The sequence below is a fragment of the Paroedura picta genome, chromosome 11 (genome assembly GCF_049243985.1).
Source record: "Paroedura picta isolate Pp20150507F chromosome 11, Ppicta_v3.0, whole genome shotgun sequence".
NCBI lineage: Eukaryota > Metazoa > Chordata > Lepidosauria > Squamata > Gekkonidae > Paroedura > Paroedura picta.
In genome coordinates, this window is record NC_135379.1 from 22,261,431 (window position 1) to 22,283,975 (window position 22,545).

The window sequence follows — 22,545 nt, forward strand, 5'->3', positions numbered from 1 at the left end:
TGTTGTCCTACCCCCATTCCACCCCACTCCGCTTTGCTGGTGAGTTTAAGGACATAAAGGAGCCGCAGGAGATTTATTTGCACCCCAGCCTGTAATGCAAGGGGGCAGACTGCATGGAAACCAGGGGGCGGTTTGCCATTTCATTCAAGGGGCGTTGTTCGGAGCCTGCGGGGCTTTCTGCCCGCAAGCGGAACGCTTTGGCGTCCCTGGGACTGACTCCGAGGAGGCCGGGGCAGAGCCGGATGGGCCGTCCAGCCGCGCCCTTGGGCGCCTGCTCGCCAGCTGCCCATCCCCACGAACGTGACTCGGGCTGTCACCAGCCACGCACCTGCAGCCCTCTCACAGGGCCGGCACGCCTTTGCGCGGCTGCGCTCCGTGCTCTCCCACACCCGAGCGGGCAATCGAAGCGTCCGGACCCGGTGGCCGGCCAAGGCTCTCGAGCCGAGCCCCCTGCAAGAGACGAAGGGTCGGCGTTAGCAGACATGGTCGTCCGTCCGACGTGCATTGCCAAGGCGCTGCATGAAGACGCGCTGTTGGCAGGGGGCCTGATCCTGGTCTGCCTCTCAGACCACTTTTTAGGGCCACCCCCGCCCCCCCCCCCCCCGCCCCATCTCTGCAGCTGCAGCGCCGGAACAAGCAAGAGGGAGCCACTGTCCGCACGCGCCTCCCGGGCTGCCGGGTCTCAAGGCGCATGCGCAGTGCATTCAGCTTCCCGCGGCTGGCACGTGGGCTCCGGGGGACACGGCGGGCCGCTTGGGGAGGTGGAGGAGGGTCGCTTTGCCGGGCGGGCCTTTCGCTTCTGCTGAACAGGACTCCGATGCAAAAGAGGGCGCTTTCGGAGCCGATCCGCCACCCAGTCGACTCCGGTTTAGATGTCCAGCGGAGCTGGACGCCAAGTAGAGCCCCCCCCCCCCAACTTGTAAACGTCGAGCCAGACCATCTTTACTCGGAAGTAAGTTCTCGTGGTGTCTGCGGCTGGGCATGGGACAGTGCGCTTACTCTCAGGCAAATTGCCACGAGCCTCATTCGACTCCTAAGCAAGATGTTAATGAGCTTGCACGTGACTGTTTGCGCCTCCGCCTTTAACTTTGTTGAAGCCCAGCACCACAGCCCCCCTCTCGCTCTACCCCTGAGTAACTGCTGGTGTAAGAAAAGCTCTAGAGCAGGGGTAGTCAACCTGCGGCCCTCCAGATGTCCATGGACTACAATTCCCATGAGCCCCTGCAAGCATTCGCTGGCAGGGGCTCATGGGTATTGTAGTCCATGGACATCTGGAGGGCCGCAGGTTGACTACCCCTGCTCTGGACTCCTGAAGATTTGGAGACCCGACATCTTGGCACCGTGGTTCCCGGAGGCAGATCGTCTCTCGTTTGCTTTATCGTGTAAAAACACACGCGAGAATCGCTCGTGGGTCAGCACAGCGCCGAGCCCTTCGAGAGAGCGAGCTTGTGGGGGGGGGGGGGGGGGCTCTGGGCATTTCTCCGGCTCTCTTAATGCTCCAGCTCCCCGCGAGCGGTCCAGCCAGGCCGTTCCACGCCAGCCTCCTGGATCGGGTCTAAACTAAACAAGTCAGCGGGTAGGGAAAGCCTCAAAGGTTTCCCCGAAACCGGCTTCCGAATGAGCATCCTCGCCCGGAGGTTCGCGCCTAGCAAGACGGCGCAGGGCTGGGCTTGCGTGTCTTGAAGCCTGAGTGCCTGCGGTCCCCTCCCCTCCCCCCTCCCCGGAAAGGATCCCTCCCTCCGCCCCCCCACCCCCCAATTTATTGCATATTCTTATATTTTTCCAACAATGACGACTAAAAAACCTAGATGCAAAAGGAAATAAAGGAGCCCGCGAGTTACACCCCCCCCCCCGAGACTCACGGATATGTATATAGCTGGCTGGGGGGGGGGGGAGAGAGAGAGAAAGAAACACTAAATTAAAATTGCCGGGAGGGGGGCGGGGGGGGGAGGGAAGAAAATAGACCGAGAGGGAAGGGCAAGGGGGACCTCGGTTTTTCTCCCCTCTCATTTGTTTATCTGTAGATTTCCCGACCAAGCCCCCTCCCAACCTTTTTCCCTACACGTTCATTTGAATAGCTTTCAAGCGACGAGATGGTAATGTAAGCCGCTGCCCTCTATTTCAGCTGCCGCAGCCGCGTCCTGGCAACAGAGCAATTTTCTATCATCAAGGATAAATGGCATCGAGCAGCACATGCGGAGGAGAGGGGGCGGGGGGAGCGGGCGGGGGGCGCGGGCGGGGGGGGGCGCCGGAGCCCGAGAAGACCCTGATTGCTGCCCTGCCTGTCTGTCATCCCGGCGCGCAGACCCCTCCTCCGAGCCGGAGCCCCGTGCGCTGTCAGACCTAATAACGTCTCGGGGAGGAGGGGGCGCGAGAGAAGCGGCAGGCAGACACAATGTTCCCATTTAGGACAGGGAGCGCCTGCCTGCCTGCCTGCCTGCCTGCCTTCCGCCTCGCCCCTCCCCTGCCCAAGGAAAGGGGGATCGGGGAAGCGGCTAGCTTTGTTTGGTTGGCTCGCACATTTTTAAAAACGAGGGAGTCGCACGAGGCACTCTTGCTTCGTGTCACCCCCTCCGCATCGGCCTGCTCGGGTGGCGACTGCAAAATAGAAGATAGTCAAAAATGGCTCGCTCGCGCGCCCCTAAAATGGGGTGGGGGTGGGGGTGCTCTGGGAGGGTGTTGTGTATCTGTCTGTCTTTAAATGAGGTTGTTTGCTGGAAGTCTTGCTGACAGTGGGATGCGTTGGGACCGGGTAATAATTTGGGAATCTACTGTTTCGGTCGCCCACCCCCGGCAAGATCCCTGCGGCTCTCGATAAGGTGCTGGGCCTTGGGTTAAATCATCGCCCAATCCGTGACCCGGATGACCTGGGACCCAATCAAGGCGTTTTGAGTCAGATTCGCCAAGATGCTGTGCTGGAAAGGAAGACCGGAGGCAGCCTGGGGGCAGGAGTTTCGGTGGCGTTTACTTCTAAGTAAAGGAGCGCAGGATCACAGCCCCCTTGAAACCAGCCGGAAAATGCCTCTGCGAAGGACCTCCTTACTCGAGGAGATCCTGTCCCATTGGGAGAAAAGTCCCATTTTCGTCCTTCAAGCACCTTTACAGAGGAGTCCATTTTGGTGGGGCAAGATGCTGCCAAGGAAGGTCCAAAGAAGTTCATCAGTGGGCATAGCCCTCCTTCCCCCCCCCCCCATCACTGGATTGATGCTAGTAGGGCAGCCCTAAGTACCTCTGTAGCTGTGGGTCCTGCTCATCCTACAACAAGGCAAGGTGCCCTATAGGGTGGCTGTTTTTATTTTCACTGCAGGAAGGTCTAGCCAAGAGGGGGGATGGCCCAAGTTCACCTAGTGAATTCTGTGGCATTGTGGGAATTTGAACCTGGATCACTGGGCCCCTCGTCTGACACTCTAACCCAGCCTTTCTCAACTTTTTTACAGTCGAGAAACCCCCTAAACATTCTTCAGGCTTCAAGAATCCCCAGAAATATTGTGCAGAATATGGCTAGGAAGCAGAGCTGTGTGCACACCCACCTGTGGCCCCTCCCCTTCCCACCCTCTCCAGGCCCATCTTTGGCAATTTGGGGAGGGGGTGATCATATATCACCTGATATGTGTTTAAAGGTGTTTCTAAAATATTAAAAATTAATTTTCCACCCATTTGGGAAACCCTTCCAGGGCCATCAAGGAAACCCAGAGTTTCTTTAACCACTATGCAGCACCCACTCCACAACCAAGAAAGGTGATTGCTCCCCCTCTCTGCCCATATAGATGAGCAGCCAGCGACCGCATTCCTGACCCATAGAAGTGATGGGAGAAATACCTCCCCACCCCCACCCCATATGCCCAGTTCTGTTTAGCACATTACTTGGAATTAAATTCCACTGAGTTCGCTTCACCTGGCCACAAGTGAAATTACTTCCTGGAACAGAAATCCACTCAATCCAGTGCCTTTTGTTTAATGCCTCAGAGTAAGGCACCGGTTCTCAAACTTTATTCACTTCTAACTTTCCTTGGGGTTCCACTTTTGGGGTCCCGCTTTCCAAATAAATGCACTCTCCCCCAATGCATTAGCATTAGCCTTTCTGAGCCTTTCTGATGCTTGAGGGAAATTCACGGGAGATCTCAGGGGTCCCACGCACTTTGTTTGTGCTCCTCCCCTCCCTGCACACATACCTCTTGCATCCTGACCCATTGGTGGCACTGAATGTTGCTCTGCACCAGCACTGGGCCTCCTGGCAGATCCTAGCCCCGGCCATTTGCCTTGCACAAGTCACTAGGCCTCAGTTTTCCATAGAGTGGAAACAACTGCTCTCTGAAACTATTGTAACATTCTCCTCCACTTTACATTTAAAATTATAATAATGAGTGGGATCTCACTGAGAACTATTTAAATAGACCCTTCTTCTTGAAAAAGAAAAGCTATTTATTTCCCGTAAATTCTTGCTAGGATCTCAAAAGCTAGCAAAATATACCTACGTGCAGGCAAACATCTCATTTCCCCCCTTGTGATTAAACGTGCACACACAATAACCAACCAACAGCTATCATCTGATCTCAAATGAAGCCTGGAAGTGAAACCTAAACTCTCTTAAATTCAAAGAAGTCCAGAAATAATCTCAAAATAAAGGAGATGCTTGTTGCAAGTGTTGTACATTATTGGGGGGGTGGAGATCTGTCTATTCCATGTGCTGAAAGTCCTAAATTGCATTTGCTGAAGCTTCCAGCAGATAAAAGAGCTGATTGTTTTGATGTTGCTTTATTGGACCAGGCAATGAACTGAAGATTTTATTGTGCCAGTGCCTGGATGGGAGGCTTCTAGGGAATGATTGCCCAGACCTCTTTGGGTGAACGATTGGGAGCAACGTCAGAATAAATACCTTTTTAGAAAGAAAAGCACAGGGATCTCTTTTTCCAGGGGCCACAGCTCATGGCTTCAGGGCCTAAATAAGAGGGTGGGGAGAAGTAATCTCAGGAAGATTCACTGTGTGGCTTCCTTTCCTATGCTTGTTACAACTGCCCACGTCACTGCATTGCTTTCTCCCTCTCTCCCTCCCCTCCCCAGGTTATTCAAGGTGCTCCCTCTTCTTTTGTGAGAGAAACCTTCCTTTGAGCAGAGAAATTATATTTCCAGCTGCAGGGAGACATACAATCCTGGATGGTAGGCCTGAGTTCAAATGTTTCCTGAACAACACTGTGCCATTCATGAGCTGACCAGGTTTGCAGCCCAGTCTCGCATCTTGCCTGGACTGTGGCCAATGGAGGGAGCCTGCACACCCAACAGCTTAAGCCTTGAAAGTTTGGCTGGTCTCTAGGGCCCCGCTGGAGTTGACTCTCACTGCTCTGTCGCAGACCAGACTGGCTGCCCTCTGGAACATTTTACTTTTAACCTGTTCTGGTTTTGCTTTTTTTTTCTTAGTGTATAGGCGGCCTCATCAAAGGACTGCTGGAGGCAGCTTGCAAAGGTAAAAAAGAAAACTAATAAAACCGCAACCAAAACAGACCGATGCATCAGCAGTATTAAAGCCAACCATGAAATGATCATCAGGCTAGAAACATAATTAAAACATTTGTTTAAGATGAAACTCTTATGTTAAAGGCCTTGATTAGCAGAGATGTTATGTCCTGGCATGGGAAAAGACAGTAAAGGAGGTGCCAGGCAAAACCCCAGGGGAAGGGCAATCCATTAGTGAGGTGCCACCACTTAAGACGTCCTGTCTCTGGTTGATCACTACCCATACTCCCTCTCCCTGGTGGGGCAGAGAGAGCCATGCTTGCAGAAGGGTTCTTAAATCCTTTAAGGTAGCGATCCCCAACCTGTGGGCTGCGGACCACATTTGGTCCTTTGACTAATTGGAGGTGGGCCCCGAAGGACACCTTCTTCCCCCCCCCCCGGCCCTTTACAACACACTTCATTGTTGTGGCGTGTCTGTATCTTATTTTGAAGGGATGTTTAAACATTACCATAGTGATCAGAGAGCGTTAGGACAGTGGTTGAGAGTAGAGGAGTAAACTACCCCCCCACCGGGCCTCAGTAAAAGGTGATGAGTGGTCCCCGGTGAGTGGTCCCCGGCGTTGAGTGGTCCCCGGTGATAAAAAGGTTGGGGACCACTGCTTTAAGGTATACTGCAAGGAGACTGTGGCTATAATACTATGCACACTCTATACACTTGGGGATAATCACCACTGAATACAGTGATTTTACTTTCAAGTAAACTGGCCCGGGATGGCACTGTACAGAATTCATCCTATTTGTGCTGGCCTGAATGGTCAGTAGATGCTGTCACTGCCAGATAGATAGGTCTCATTTGTAGATCTAGTTTCTGGGAAATCCAGGGTCAGATCCATACTTGGCCACAAAAACTTGCTGAGTGTCCTTGGGCCAGTCACAAATTCTCAGCCTGACCCACTGCATAAGGTTACAGTGAAGCTAAAATGGAGAAAGCAATGATGTAGTGTAAAAACCACTAGGTATGCAGTACAGAGAAAAGTGGGGTGTAAATGAAGAAATAAAAGAATCCTTGGCAGATAATGGGAAGGATTTCTCCTGCCTAACATATTGGCATTAAGATGCACAGATATAATTCCTCTTTGATCTGCTTCCATATTCATTTTGTGCCAACTTGTTGGGGAACTTTGAGATGAAATCCCAGTTTTCTAAGATCAAAAATTGCCGGCTCCTTCTGTGGACTTCTGGTTGAATGCAAGGGTCTAAGGACACCTAGGTCCCAAAGTTCTTTCATAAACTGTTGTCAGGTTCTAAGTCCAAGTCATTTTCAAGGCTGTGGGTGGTTCAATATCGCTGGGCCTGGAGGAAAGAATTATTTCTGAAGGAAAATGATCCATTAGCATGGGGATTGGATACTATTCCTTCCGGGAAGACATCTGTCTTTCTGATGAAAGGTTCCCAACAGGGCCGGATTTTCCTATAGGCTAACTAGGCTTCAGCCTAGGGCCTCAAGATCAAGAGGGGCCTATATTCCACATGTTTTATAAAGGTTAGTACCAATCACAACATGTTTCATTTAACATGTTTATATATATCACAGTAATGATGTATTTTATTATCTCTCATGTAATTTACAAACTTAAAAATGGGAGGTGAAAGGGCCACATAAGTGGAATAGCCTAGGGCAGGGGTAGTCAAACTGCGGCCCTCCAGATGTCCATGGACTACAATTCCCAGGAGCCCCCTGCCAGCAAATGCTGGCAGGGGGCTCCTGGGAATTGTAGTCCATGGACATCTGGAGGGCCGCAGTTTGACTACCCCTGGCCTAGGGCATTCGCTGGCAGGGGCTCATGGGAATTGTAGTCCATGGACATCTGGAGGGCCGCAGTTTGACTACCCCTGCCCTAGGGCCTCATTTCATGTAAATCCGGCCCTGGTTCCCAAGCAGCATTTTCAGCTATTTGGAAGTTGCTCCTAAGTAGATCCTGCTGCCTCGTTCTCATCCTATTCCCTTCCTTCCTGGGCCACTGTTCTTGCCTCCTGTGTCCTTCCACCCCTCAATTCCTCAGGAGAGCCTCACCCAAAGCACATTCCTGCCTGGTGAGCCTGACTTTTTTGCCTTCTTCCCCCCTCGGCCCTCAGCTCTTCTGTCCCCTTTGTTCCTCTCTCAGTGCTGTATAATTATGCACATCCTTAGCTGCCCCGACTACAATCCCACCGAGCACCAGGGCCCTGGAGCCTCTTGGCATCCCTCCCTTTCGGAGCAGCTGCAGAGTGGCTCTGCGGTCTCCCCATGGGATGCTCGAGTTGGTCCACATCACCTTTCAAAAACGGATCTGGTACCCCTGCAGTAGCCTACTGGAGGCCAGTCACAAACTAAAGCTCAATAAAATCACTACAATCATTACAGTGAAGCACCCATTTTAACCTCCAACCCTCACAAACCAGGAAGAGTATAGGAGCAGCCTAAGATCCTCATCAAATGATCTTCAGACTAGGACCTGGCACCTAGAAGGGAGTTGGGTAGGTCTCAGGCCAGTCTCGGGGGGAGGGGGAGACATTTCACAGGGGAGGTGCCGCTGTTGAGAAAGCCCCGCCTCCAGTGACCACCCATTTGGCCTCTGCGGGTATGATGGGGGCATCCAGAAGAGGGCTTCTCCTGTGTCCCACCTTTGGGGGCATCCAGAAGAGGGCTTGTGAGGAGGAGGATCTGGGGCTGGAGAGTGCAGGAGAAGGGGGCCCTTCAAACACTCTGATCCCAAGGCCTTGAGGGCCTTCAGGCTAAGAACCTGCACCTTGAATTGTGTGGGAAGGGGCCCTTCCACACCACAGGGCCACTGGATTCCTGCATCCAGCCCCCAGCAGGAGCCAGCTGAGGCTGGGGGCATGTTCTTCTGAGACTTCCTTTTCCTCCCAGGGCCTTGCAAAAGAAGCACACACACAAACACGGCATTGTGTGGAGTAAAGCAAGAGAGGAGCCATGAAAAAGCGTCCCTTTATCCCTGGAGAGATGCTTGTGCACCCGTTGGGAGGCAGAATTTTGAGTTTAGAAATGTGGAGAAGGGGGTGGGGGTGAGAGCGAGGGGTGCCACCTTCCCAGCCGGGTCTTCTCCCAGGCAATTGGATTGTGCTGGGGAAAAGGGGACAAAAGAGGAGGCTGCCAGGGATGTGCAGGGAAGATGCAAAACCTCTGCTGGGGAGGGGGGGGGTTGGTTGGTCCGGTTTCTTTTAAAGCACAGCCCAGTTCGATATTTAGGCGGCAGAAACGCGGCGGCGTCGATGGCTGGTGGAACCAAAGAACATCACACCTGAATTCTGATCGCATTGGTCTGGAAGGAAAGGTCCGGCATCGATTTCCGCGGGATTTAGAGAAAAGTACCATTTGACTTCCACACCAGCTTGCTGAACAATCGCGGGCGAGAGGAGAGCTATCGATTCCCCCGCGCGGCGTTTTTCTTTCCTGAGATTGGGCTCGCGGAAGAGCAAATCGGGAGGGGGGGGGCGATTCGAGGCAGGCTGGGGGTGACTTCGAAGGAAGCCTGCATCAATACGGATCAACGGGCCATGGAGCTGCAGCCGGACGCTTCCAAGCCGCGCAGAAACCGGAGGAAGACGTTTCCGGGCTCCCGCCGGCTCCGCTTCTTCATCCAAGCGACCGACTGCTAATAGTGACGGAGGAAAACACACGCCCATACCGATCCTGTACCTTTCGTCCGGGGTGAGCCGCTGGCTCAGGAATCCGGACCCCAAACTGTTGGCTGTTTAGCGCAGTCCCGATCCCAAAGACAGCCGCCGCGCAAGCCCGTGTATTGAGGGATTTTCATAAGCCAAAGGCAAGGCCCTCAATTGAATTCAATAGAACCCGTTGGTCAAGCTCAAGGTTGCGATCCTGCTCTCTGAAAATCGGTGGCAGGCTTGCTGGTCCCGGTGACGTCAGTGGGGCGTCAGTGCTAAGCAAGTCCTGGTGACGTCACTGGGACGCGGTTGCCTTCAAGATCGCGGTGCCCATCTAGGGAACTTGCTGCAAGGAGCCTGTGGGCTTCTTTCCTTTACTGGACCCCCTCTTCCCTTTTGGCAACTTCGGGGGGGGGGGCTGGAAGGGGCTCTTTCCAGAGACGCTGAGCATTGGCCGGTTAATATGCCTGGCCAGAGCCTGAAAAAATCCTTATGGATTGACTATGTGCGCAATCCAAGCCCGCTGGCCAGTTCCTGCCTTGCATCAGTGGTACTAAAACAGGTACGCCCAAGTATTCACAGGCCAGTAACCGAGCCTGCTTCCGGAAAGCAGCCCCCGGGCTGGCTCCGGCTTTTGCGATGCCCTGTGGGAAGGGTCATCTCACCGGGCCAGGCTCCGCATCTGATCGGCCAGGGGCAGCGGCAGCAAAAGAAACGGGGAGCGGCTGGCCCTTGGGCTGAAGCGAAGGCCTGCCTGGGGTCCCCGGAAGTCTCTTCCCCTCCGCTCCGGAGAACCCACTGACCAGAAGACAGGATTGCTTTAGGATGCTTAGGGCTGATCCTCCGTTGAGCAGGGGGTTGGACTAGATGACCTGTATGGCCCCTTCCAACTCTATGATTCTAGGATGAGATGCAAGGTCCACTGAGTGAACGCGAGGGGGTGGGGTTTATCTTAAGCCCCGCCCTTCGCTCTCCTTGTTTTATCCCCCCAACGAGGTCGCTTTGGCTGAGGGAGATACGAGCCCAAGGTCACGTCGTGCGTTCCCCGGCGTTTGGGCATGAAAACTGGGATCTCCCAGGCCTGGACCAGCACTGTGCCCACCACACCCAGCCAACTCTGGTCCTGACCCTTCCCAGCAAAGCTGAATAGGCGCAGCTGCAAGGCCCCGACCCTCCAGCCCCCCAGGGACCTAGTCTGTCTGCCCTGCCACAAGGGGAACCGGTTGCTTAGTAAATGGGCGGAGGTTAGGATCGCGCAGCGCCAGGAGTAGAACCACGGGCTTTGCGCATTGGGCCTGTTTATTCCACCAGCCAGTCCTAAGGCTTCCTTGTTCCTGTGCAATCTTTTGGAGCAGACCTGTGGGAGGGCCGGGGACTTTCTCTGAGATCCAGCAAGACAGAAAAGGCGTGTCTAGCTTGTTCCGCCTGGGCTTTGGTGGGCTGGAGAGGGGCTCGGAATGTTTACACCGCAGCAACCCCATTGGAAGAATTGCGAGTGACTTCCCAGTAAGCGCGGGCAGGTGCCCCCCTCCCCCGGGCAAGGACTTCCCGGGGGCTTCCCAGAGGGCAGATGGAGTGGAGGGCGGATGACAGCGGGCTACAGATTTCCACTCCCTGCAAGCAGCCGTTCCTCATCCTTTCCGATCAGATGACGGAGTGAGAAAGGGGGGGGGGAGGAGCAGCCTCAGTTGTCGGGTCCACCGGGTCCCCAGGGCCTCCTTCCCAGGGCGGAGACCCCAAGTAGGCGCCCTCCTGGGAGGGGGGCCAGTCCCACTGACCTCTTCCAGGCTTATTTCCCAGTGATAGCGCTGATGGTGGGCAGTTCAGCGTTTTAGGAAAAGGAGATCTGTGTAACTCGCGAAGTCTGCATGTATTCGCCCCAGCTGTGGCTGTTGCTAGAGCCACTCGACGATTTGTCGCCTCATGGTTGTTCTGTGATGAACCTGCGACCGGAGCTTCCCGGCTCCAACGCCGCCTCTCTGGGAGGTCTGAGCATTTGAGAGGTCCTGGCAGGAACTCTCAGGAGAGGCGCAGGAGCGAAAACGAGCCCTCCGTTGTTCCCTGCAGTGGAGTATGCAATGTCTGGTGTACAAAGTTAACCAGGAAGAAGAAGAAGACCCTGATGGGGGCAGCAAGAAGGCTGTTAGATAGCTCAGAGAGTCCAGGACCTTTCTATCTTTTTGTCTGTCCCGAGATTGCTACTGTCAGGGCAATTTCTTCCCGGAACTTCTCTCCCGCCATTCCGTCCTTATCTCTTGAGCCAGCTACATGTAGGAGCTCTATCCTCTGTTTCCTCTTTCTATCCAGAATGTCCTTCCGTAAATAAAACTTTCCTTTCTAAGCTAAAACAGCGTCTGCGTATCAATGAAATAACTCTGCTATGCTAACAGGGAGGGCAGAGGAGGCGACCCTGCAGGTGCCACCAGTTGGCAGGGCTTGGGGAGGGGGGGTTTGGGCTGTTCTGCTGGAGAGGGCTCCCCAGGCAAGCGTCCTACCCTCCCACCCCGGCCGCAGTGTCCCCCTCCGTCTGCCGGCCCGAGCCGCGAGGTGTCTCCCAGCTAGCCGCATCTCCGGGCCGCGCCTCCAGCCGCAGTAACGCACGTGACCCGGGCAAACTCCTTAGGACAGGGGTAGTCAAACTGCGGCCCTCCGGATGTCCACGGACTACAATTCCCATGAGCCCCTGCCAGCCTACGCTGGCAGGGGCTCATGGGAATTGTAGTCCATGGACATCCGGAGGGCCGCAGTTTGACTACCCCTGCCCTAGGAGACAAATTCCACGGGAGGAAGTGCAGTTTGCCTTCGAGCAGATATCGTGGAGACCCGCGAGAGCGGCACGTGGGCCAGGTGGAGTCTTGGCAAGGGGGGAGGGGCGGCGAAGAAAGGAGAAAGCGCTCGGAGCAGAAGCCCGGCAGACAGATGCCGGCGGATCCTGCTTGAGGTGGGGCCACACAGATGCCCCGGATACAGGGCAGCTCTGCCGTCCACGCTTGGCCTTTGTACACGGGCCAAGGAGAAAGATGGGGGGGGGGGGGCTGGATGAAACACCGTCGTGGGAGAGGATCAACCAGCCCACAGTCTGGCAGTGCAACCCCGGAGCCTAAATCCGAGCGTTTGCAAGTTAGATTCTATGCCAAGCAGTTTGGACGGGACTTATGGATCCAGCTGTACACGCGCAACTTTTCAAAGCGCTTCGTGTTTATTTTGGCGAGGTCCTCACCAAAAAAACAAAGCAAAACAAAAAATACTTCCCCAGAGTGTTTTGTGGGGCTTGGCCGTGAGAGGCTCTCTCGCGCGCGCACCCCGCCCTGCGCGCAGGCCCGCGGCTCGCCCTCCCCGGAGTGCGCAGCTAATGGATCCCGGCGGCCCGTAATTAATTGTCGCTGATGCTCTGCCGGGATCCTTGGGGGGGGGGGGGAGAAGCCGCTACGTTTGGAGGCAGCCGAAGGGAGTTTCCTTCCAAGAGACAGACGATTAAAGCGGAGGGGGGGGGAGGGAGAGAGAGAAAAGGAAGAGGGTGAGAAGCACGCCCTCCCCGCCCACCCCCACCCCCGGGCCTCCACTATTTAAAGCAACTCCAAGGAGGCCTGCTTTCCTACAACCCCATTCCTTTTTCATTCGGCATTCCTGCAGCGGAGAGTCAAGAATGGCGTGGACCTCACTCTTAGGAAAAGACAGAGTTTCATTCTTAAACGCTTGCTTTCTCACGGGAAAGGGACCCAGAAGGAGAGGTTGGGCGGCTGGCTCTGGTGGGCTGAGCTGCTGGGGGGGGGCATCCCCCCCATCCCAGAATTGCAGCCTTCTCCGGCTTTCGGGCTTGAGCAGAGAGAGAGGCGGTGCGGCCTAATCCGGATCCTACTGGGGGGTGGAGGGGGTGACTCCCAAACCTCCCCCCTCCTCACTTTCTCCTTCCTGCCCAAGCCAAGCAGACTTGTGGGCAGGCGGGCCGGGAATCCACCCGACCGCCTGACCCCCGGGAGCTCCACGCTGAAGCCCTCGGAAGAAGGCCGAAGGAGGCAGGAACTGTGAAGCGGGTCGCCCAAGGCCTGATCCTTGGGGCGCCAGCCAGTGACCCAGCCACGGTAGTCAGAAACAGAGGCCGCAATTCGAATCTACAATCCGGCTAAACTAATTTAAGGGGGGGGGGGGGCTTTCACTGCGAGGGATGGTGTGAAGCTGGGAGCGGAGGAAGACGAGAGCCCCGGGCAGCTGCAGTGACCCACGCGGCTTTTGCACCAATCCGGCAGCCCATTGCACACCTTTCCCTAGCAATCGGAGCCACTCGGAATCAGCAATGCCCTAAGAGTGGAGGGTTGCCGGTTACAGGCCGTAAAGACCGGCGGGGCTGGGGGCGCTGGGGGCTTCCCGACTGGCAGCCAAGGACTTCGGTTCGACGGCAGGGGCGCGGGGGGAGGGGCTTTCGGAGCCCTCTCTTAGAGGTTGCGCCTGTGCCAAGAAGGGTGTGTGTGTGTGTGAGGGGGCAATCTCTTCTCCCGGCCTACTTGGAAGGGTCGGCTTCAGCAGGGGGAGGGTGGGGCTTTGGGCCCTCATTGTCCAGGTTCCGACTGGAACTGTCCTGGCCTGTCCGTCGGGGAATTCGCTTTCGAACGGCAGACCCCTTCCTCAGCCACACCACAGCGCCTGCTGGAGACTCTTCCTCCCACCTAAGACGCCCAGATCTGGCACCCCCTCCCCAGAGCACCCCCCCCCCCGCTAGGGTAGAAGCACTGTCGCCTTCCCTCCCGTGCCCCCGGCCCCGCAGTCGTCCGGGCCGAGGCTGAGAACAGGCGCCGCCGCCTGAGCCGCCGCAAAACACACATTGAATTCATCGAGGAGTGGGATCCGGTTTTCATTACACGACAAATCTGTACAAGAGACAGTGGCCGGGGCTCTGCGGATCTTCCCCTCCTGCCTTCGATTATTTGGACCCGGGTGCAGCCCGGCGGGAGCTGCGTGTGGGATCCATCTGCGAGCTTCCCCACCACCGCCCCTCACCACGACCACCATGCCGACCACCACTTCCTTCACGCTCGCGGAATGGAGAGCCCTCGACGCCTGCCAGTCTGTTGCAGGGTTACCCGCCGGAGAGAGCGGGGAGGGGGGCGCCGCTTCCCTCCCTCCCTGGATGGGCTGCCTTGAACTCTCTGCCGGTCCCCGCAAAGAGCCGGCTTCTGGGATCCTCTCGCGTCCCACTCGGCTGGCTCCTAAGGAGATGGCCATGTGACATCCTGGCCGAAGACGCAGAGCAAATGGGCGAGGGGGGTAGGGAGGACAGGCTGCGGGGTCGGGGGAAAGGCGGTGGCCAGCAAAGAGGGGGCTGAAGGAGAGTTGGGGCAAGGGGAAGCCACGAGGCTTGGGTCCCGTCGGGGATTCCTGGGGAGAAGCCACGTCTTCAGGGGCTGGCTTAGGAAGGCAAGGCTTGGGCGGGGAGAGGTCGTCGTGCCAGACCCTCCTCCCATTGATTCGGGATAGGTCGCTCCGAATGGATGGAAGAAAAGCCCCCAGGCCCAATCTGGGTCCGACCCCGAGGTCCAAGCAGCCCGGCATTCTGTCGCTTACAGTGGCCCATCCTGCAAGAAGATGGGTGGGAGGGGGGCGCGCTTACAGTAAGGAGTGGGTTGTATGAATCGACACATGCACCACAGGTTCCGAAAGACCGCCTGGGTGCATGTGGGCAACCGACCCATACGCAGAAAGGGAGGGGGAGGGAGGGTGAGAGAGAGAGAGAAAGAGAGAGAGAGAGAGGTTTACTTCATTATGCCCCATTCTTACTCCCTACTTCATTTATACCCCGTTTCCCCCCCCCCAAAGCGGCTTAAGACATGCCCCCTATCTTCACAACTGTTGTGTGAGGAAGGTTACATTGTGAGAGTCCACCCAGCAAGCGTCGATGGCAGAGTGGGAATTTGAACCTGGGTCCCACGTTCGTCCTTGAAAGGGTGGCAAATTTTGAGGCGCGCAATTTAATTGAGAGAGGGATGCCATCGACCTGACAAACAAGGTTTATACTCCTGTATATGAGAGGCTGCCTCGTGCATTCCTCATATCCCTAATCCACGGTGGATTTACTCTGGAGCCGACCCCAATGCCTCTGAGTTCTGCCATCGTGACAGATTACGCCAGCTCAAGAGGATTTATCGCCCGCTTTTGTGTTTCTGACACCTGGGGTGTTCTTCAGGACAAGAAACGCTGGCATAACCCGCCTCAAGCCTCTGGGATAGAGTGGCAGAGAACTCGAAGGCGGGGAAGAAGGGGGGAAGATTGCAGGATGGTTCTTGTTGTTGTTTTTTACACATCCATATACATCTTCATCTATTCCGCGTCGCTAAAGCAATGCAGAATTCCTTGCATACGATCATAACCCGGGTGTTATCCCGATGATTGTCTCCATTCGTGTCAGAAGTTCTTATTAGAAGGAAGCAAGAAGTATTTTTCTTTTCCCCCAGCCGATGCACGCAGAATAAGGGCGAAAGCACCCCGGGACTCTTTTTAGCCCGGAGAGGCAGAGTATGCAGACTTGCTCGGAAGTAAACTCAGTTCAACTTCAGTAAATTTGGAGAGGATCGGACTGAGCAGCCTTACACAACCCGTCCATTCATTGTGGGGGGAGGGGGGAGGGAGGTTAGCTGGTGTCACTTTAACCTCCTTGCGCAGTCGGCGAACAAGGTCCATGTCACCTGAGACAAACCTCTTCGGCTTTCTTGGTGTGCTCTGTCTCTTTCATTTGCCTGTTTAGCATGATTTTAAAGGGATTTGTCTCCCTTCATCCCTTTCCAAAAAGATACGGAAAGATTTCGTTGGGGACCGGCGGGGGGGGGGGGCTTTTAGAAACCCAGGGAAATCCAGGACACAACCCCACGGGGATGTTGAGCTCCCCCCTTTCTTTCCAAGCATTTATGGATGGATTGTCTCCCCTTTCCCTCCCCCACCCAAGAAAAAGAGAAAAAGCCTCCTCTACTGTCCTCTCTTTTTTTGTAAAAACAAAAAGCAAAAAACCCAAAGCTATAAGCGACGGGTCACCCAGCCGGGGCTTGCAGGCCTGGACTCATGCCGAAAAGAGCATCTCGACTCCGGCCTGGGATGCGGTCCTGAGCTCCATCTCTCAGCCACGTTTGGCAGTCCACGATTCCACTGACGTCACGGCCCTGGGGGCCAAGCTGCCTGTGCCCACCGCGGGCGAGAGCCGGGGCCCGGGGCTGAACGCTGGCGTGGCCCCATGGAGCTGCGATGCGATCCTTGTCTCCAAAGGAGACCCCCTCGGAAGCAGCGGGGACTGACTCGCTGGCCCTGCAGGCGCGGGCGGCCAGGTTGCTTGCCGTCCACAACCCCCTGGCCGGGTGTTTCTTTGTACCTCCACTTTCAAGGCCCGCCAATTCGGCCGCATCCCAAGGCTGCCTTGCCAGGTTGGGGACTCAGACCTTAGCACAAAAGTCAGGGCAATCGGGGTAGTGGGGGGAGGGGGGCTGCCGGTCCCGCAGCCGTCTGGCAGAGGAGAGGGAGAGGGAGAGGGAGAGGGGCGTGGCTGAGACTTTTCCTTGCTTCGCGTCTGATTTCAGACCTGATCGTTCACGTTTAAGTGATTTGATGCAAGGACGGGAATGAACTCCGTCCTGGGGAGATGCACTTGCCTTCCCCAGTGAAACGTTTCCAGGGTTGCCTTCCGTGGCCGGAAACTCGGCGGGAGACGGCAGGAAGCGCGCAGGCTCTCAAACACAACTCCGTCCATATAAGAAGATCCGTCCTGGATCCGAGTCCCGGATCCTGTTTCTCACCGTATCCCAAGTCCTTGCCCCGGGAGCCCCACCGCCTCCCCTTGGCACCGGCCGCCCAGTCTTCCCAAGCTATATTGCCCCCGGATACTGAAGCTCCTTTCAGCCATGGTGGCTCCTGGCCTCTGTTGGGCTCGTCTTTCGGGGAGTTGCCTACCTGCCTTTGAAACCATCTAAGGCTTTTTAAAGCCATCTGCCTGCCTTTTAAAGCCCAGTGGCCGCAAGTTCCACAAGGGAATTCTGCCTTGCATTGACAAGAGCTTTCTTGGTCTGTCCAGACTTTTATTTTTTTAATTATTGAAATTTGGTTACATAAAAATGTGGAGCCAGAGTGTAAACGCCAAAGCCAGAAACCTTGCAGGGAGAAGAAGGTAGTCGACACACATTGGTGTGTCAGAACTGACACACACAGACACACACACACAATGGCATGCATGAAATGCTTAATTCGGACTCTAAGAACTAATAGCATTAATATCACCGCTAACAACAAAACAGCTTTTCTAGTGGGCACATGTGACCGTCTAAAGCTGTGATAGCACGTCGTCCTGGTCCCCACTCTCAAGGAATGGGATGTACACGCTGGGCCTGCGCTTGCATGCAAAGTACAGGAATATGCCATAATCTTGCAAAGCGTCAGGCCTAAGAGAGCCAACAATACACCGGCATGCGGAGCCAGCCACTCTCTGCGGGTCCTACTGAGCCCGGCAAAAGCAACCATTCCCTGACAGCCGACAGGGCCGAGCACATGGGCATGGGTCGGCCTGCCAGCGCTCTCAGGACCTCCGAGTTTCTGCCCCCGACCAATCTGCCTTTGTAAATGGGGGGTGGGGGTGGGTGGTCCTGAGCAAACACCCTGGGGCCTTGATGCAGTTTGTTGCAGAGAGACGGGTGAAGCGCCCACCTCGGGGCGAGGAGAGAGAAAGAATTCACGCTCCAGTGGATCCTTTTGCTGGCGGGATGGCGTCGCTGGCCTCAAACTTCACGGGCGGAACTGCAAAGGACTCCTGTGCAAGGGCGCCGCGCCAGCAGCTTCGGCTTGGGCTTATTTCTGTCCAATAAGAGGGGGTGCCCGGCTTGTTTGGTTGCTGTTGTTTTTCCCTGATGGCATCACAACCAAAAAGAAAGCTGGAAAGATCCCTGCGGGGTCATCTTCCGGTTTAGGGAGGTAAGATTGCCACGCCTTTCTTTCTTTCTTTCTTTCTTTCTTTCTTTCTTTCTTTCTTTCTTTCTTTCTTTCTTTCTTTCTTTCTTTCTTTCTTTCTTTCTTTCTTTCTTTCAACAGAGGGAGCTATTATTATTATTATTATTATTATTATTATTATTATTATTATTATTATTATTATTATTATTATTATTGGGTTTACGTCCAAACAAGTGAGGCTGGGAACAGACAGAAGAAACGAAGGAGGGGGCAGTTTTGAGGCATCGTTTCCTTTTCCTGCTTGTTTCAGTCCCCGAAGTCGGCGGAGCTTGCTCGCTGGGCACCATTATTTGGATGCCTTGGAAATGAATACCGAGTTATTCCTGCGGACTCAAAAGGCTATTTGTGCGGGTCTAATTTCTTTAGGATCAACTTTGTAACTGAACTCATCTTGGCAATCAGACGCCTGGCCAGGCTTTTCCTTGCAGGATTGAGTGAGGCCTAAGAGCAAATTCTGAGGCGGCCGAGCCAGCACCTGACACAAAGAAAGAAAGAAAGAAAGAAAGAAAGAAAGAAAGAAAGAAAGAAAGAAAGAAAGAAAGAAAGAAAGAAAGAAAGAAAGAAAGAAAGAAAGACCTGCGTGCATTTTCTTAGTCTTTGCTGAAGCAGCGTGTTGGAACTGTGAGACGTGGGACTATCCTATCCCAAACTCATCCCAAATACACGGACTGCCGCCTTCCTCCGCATTAAATACCCTTTTTTCTCCACGACTTTCTCCCGGAAAGAGCGGGAGATTCAGCTCCACAACACACCAGTATTGCAGCAGGGCGAGGAAGATGGGAAGGAGGACCTTCTTATGGGGGTGGGGGGTAATCCAGGTGCCATCTTCTCCCTTGCCACTTAAGGACTCGATTCACAAGCCGAAACATTTCCATCCAAGCGGAAAGTTGAGAAGGGCAAGGAGCAGCCTCGCTCCCCGGGCTGGGCTGCTGGCTCTGGCGCTTTCCTCTCGGGAGACGGAAAAGGCCAGGCCTGCAACTGGGAGAACCGGCTGCCCTCCGGAGCCCCTGCGGCCTCGCCTGTCACTACCACCCCCGACGGCTGTCTCCCGGCGCCCCGCAGGGGACAGGGAGGGGCCCCTCGGGGACAAGCTTCGCCCTCGCCCTGGGGAGCTGGGGACAAAGGGGCCCAGAAGCCTCCCTCAGGCCAGGCTGCCCGGAGAGTCCGCCGCACCCGAGGTGTGCGGTTCCGGCTCAGCCCAACCGGAAACAATCAATATTTACCGGCAACAAAGTCACCCACATGAGCCAATGGAAGCCGTCGAAAGTCCCCGCCAAGGCTGGCGGGTCTGGCTAATTACATCGGTGCCGATTGCCCAGCTAACAGACGAGGGGGCCGGAGGGGGGAGTCGAGCCCTTCCTCCGTCCCTCCATCCATCCGGCCCCCCATCCAGGCTGGACGGACTGTTAGTAATCTTCTTACGGATTGTGTACCTTGCTAGAATTATGTCTATGGGTAGATCTTTCTCCTTCGGATCATCTTTTTGGACGTGTGAAACACAGAGATGCTCTCCTCCCACCGTCCATCCGTTTAGTCCGGGAATGTCTCCCGGAAGCCCCTGGTCTGTTTGGGAGTAAGAGAGATCGGATTGTCAGAGCCCCTCTGTATATTCTTGGCAGGGTGCGGGTGGGGGCCAGCGAATTTTCTGAAGTCCCCCCCCCCCGCCTCAGAAACAATGGGCCGGAGATTGTAAAATAGTCCAGCGATTTTCTTGTATAGAAGCGAGTTCTATAGGAATGTGAGCCTGTTTCTCGGTTTCATAGAGGGCCTTTGGCCTGAAGAAGAATCCCGTGCGACGCGCAGCCTGTCATCCCAGAAGCTCCAGACCTCACCTTAGCAATATTATTCTCCCTCCCCTCCTCCCCGCCTTTCACCCTGCATTCCCAACTGGAATTCTCTGTTGAAGCTGGAAGTGTCTACACCAAGCATGGAACTATACCTTGGAGGAAGTTGTAAAATGATAATAATTTGTTCATTTTTAATTTTTAAAAAACACAGTCGAATTCCCTGGAAATAAATGAGAGAAAATGTAGTTTCTGCACTTCCCCATCCATATAATGTTATTACCCTCAAGCAAACCCAGTTCCGAAGAAACCTCCTGTGGAATAAAGCCGAGCGTGTTCCTGCCTCTAAACTGCTTATGGGTCGCTCCATTCTGCTGGCTCCGATTCTCCTCATTGCACACAATCCCTTCCCTGATTTTGATGCCCTTCAAACCACCGCTTGCAGATTTCAGTGGCACTTAACGGGACCCTGCTTCCAAAACCCCACAGGGGACCCGGGCAGCCGGATCTTATGCGCGTTTACGCAGAAGGAAGCTCCGCGGAGCTCGATGGGACTCAATCCCAGCTAGGAGCTGCTGCTTTGTGCAATGTCCGCGGCAGGTCTTGGCGGCGAGGAGCTGGTGCCCAGCTCAGGTTGACTTCCTTCTCGGTTCTGCACTCCCACAGTTTCCAGGGGGGGTGGAGGGGGGGGGGGAGAACAGCCGCCGTGGCACCTGCAGAAAACCTCTTTCCCGGTGGTTGTTAACAACAGGCTGGAGGGGATGAAGCAATAAACCTGCCAAATCGACCTGCACTTCTCTGACATCCTCGAAATAAAGTCTCGCAGGAAACTGGCAGGAGAACGCCACAAAGTTTTACCTTAGCGCCCCCCCCCCCACATGCCACAACCCCCCCCCCGCCCCGCGCCCCCGGTTCCCCTCTATCCCTAAGGCCGTTTTTATTCATTGGATGGGTAAATGCCCAGCTCCGGTTACGATCTCGCGTGGTCGAGTGGAACTTTTTGTTAAAAGAATGCGAACAAGGCCAGACACTTAGGACCGCATTCAGAGTTACTGAACCGACTCGAGAGGCTGGAGAAGTTAAATACCGAGGGGGGGGTGGGGGAGGGGAAGGGAGGGGGGAGAGCAGCAGCCCACCATCCCTGAGACAGAAACGCAATTCAGCCTGTTCCCCCGAACAAGTCCTTCCACAAGGATGCGATGAGTAGATGCACCATCCAAACACCCACCGTCGAAAACAGGCCCTCTTAATCCAGCATAAAGTGTCACGAAGGAAAAATTGCCGCGGAAAAGAAAGCAGAAAATAGACCCGGGGGGGGGGCGGATTCTCCGATGTGGGGCCTTCAGCATGCACCCGCGCACGACTCCGGAACAAAAATTAAAACCTGTGCAAAAATACTGTCGGTTTGGTCAAGTTTATCCCTCTTGGCGCGTTGAAAGAATGAGAGTTTCTCAGTCTTTCCGGCTATCGCTACCTTTTGCCAGTGGTCTGGCTTTCCTACCTGTCTCCTCTTCCGCAAATCTCCAAAGATCCCATTTTGCCCCCTCTTCGGTGGGCGCCTGGTTTAAATCACAGGCTGGCTTTCAAAGGGAAGAGAGCGAGAGAGCAGGCGAGAGAGAAAGCAATAGATCCGCATTCGTGTCGGTTCCAACTTGATGTCTTTCCCCAGTCCATCTTTGCGAGAGATGTGGCGATACCACCTGGATGTTCAGCTATAAATCCCCTTGCAAATAATAAATGGATTAATAATAACAAGGTATGAAGTTCTTTTTATAGAAAAAATGGGAGAGAATTGAAACTAAATGCGGCAGTTAGACAACCATTTTGATAAGAGGATAATTGAGGCGACACTGGTGTATAATTAGAGGATAATTTATGCTATATCCACTTTTATTCCACCTCCCAAAATAAACCCAGTCCATAATCATTACAGGCAAATTGTTCTGAATTTTATAGCTGCAATTTGAACAAAGTAGTGCAGTTAATCATGGGAGATTTTTTTTTTCCTTTTTGTGTATTCCTGATTAGAAGTCTAATTGCCTCCTTTCGGAAAGTAAAAATAACTGCGAAGCGACTCTATTTTTATCATTAACAATGTTGACAATAAAATAAAATCAACTGGAATTGTAATCGAAAGGCAAATTTAGGGCGAAAGCACTTTTCCTCGGGTGGTTTATATTGCAATCAAGATTTGCCAAACCACTAACCGCATCCCTCATTTGCATACATCTGAAGGCATCACCGGAGCTCCTGTTTGCAACCGGGGGTCGGTGTGTCTGTGGGGGGGGGGGAGGTTGATGACGGAGAGATCCCCGAGGAGTCGCTTTCCGAGCGGGAGGCCGCCCAGCAGTCCCACGCTGCGCTTGGCCAAAAGAGGAGGCCCCCGGGCAGTCCATCCCGCGCTCTTTGGGGGAGTCCTCCTAGGTGTGTGTGCGGGGGGGGGGGGGGGCGAATAGCGCCCGAGGCTTATGGATCCCACGCACTCCTCTGTTTAGCCCTGAACGGGGCTGAGGCTCCCGTGGCACACACGTGGGCGACACAATGACAGGGATGGTGGTGGGGAGGGGGGAGGAATACTGGTTTTGCATCACAACCAACAAGTGACCGCTGGCGGGATCCAGGCGGCCTCGGGTGCCGCCTGGGTGTGTGTTGTGGGGGAGGGGGCTGC

General features: G+C 54.7%; 1 long non-coding RNA gene across 1 annotated transcript in view; it reads right to left on the reverse strand.

Annotated features, from left to right (window-relative positions):
* LOC143820508 (uncharacterized) overlaps nt 1-22,152 on the reverse strand; it is a 45,403-nt gene extending 23,251 nt beyond the window's left edge. The window contains exon 1 of the long non-coding RNA XR_013225375.1: nt 21,379-22,152. This is a non-coding gene — a long non-coding RNA (uncharacterized LOC143820508). The remainder of the gene's footprint in view (nt 1-21,378) is intronic.
* Nucleotides 22,153-22,545: the final 393 nt, after the last annotated feature.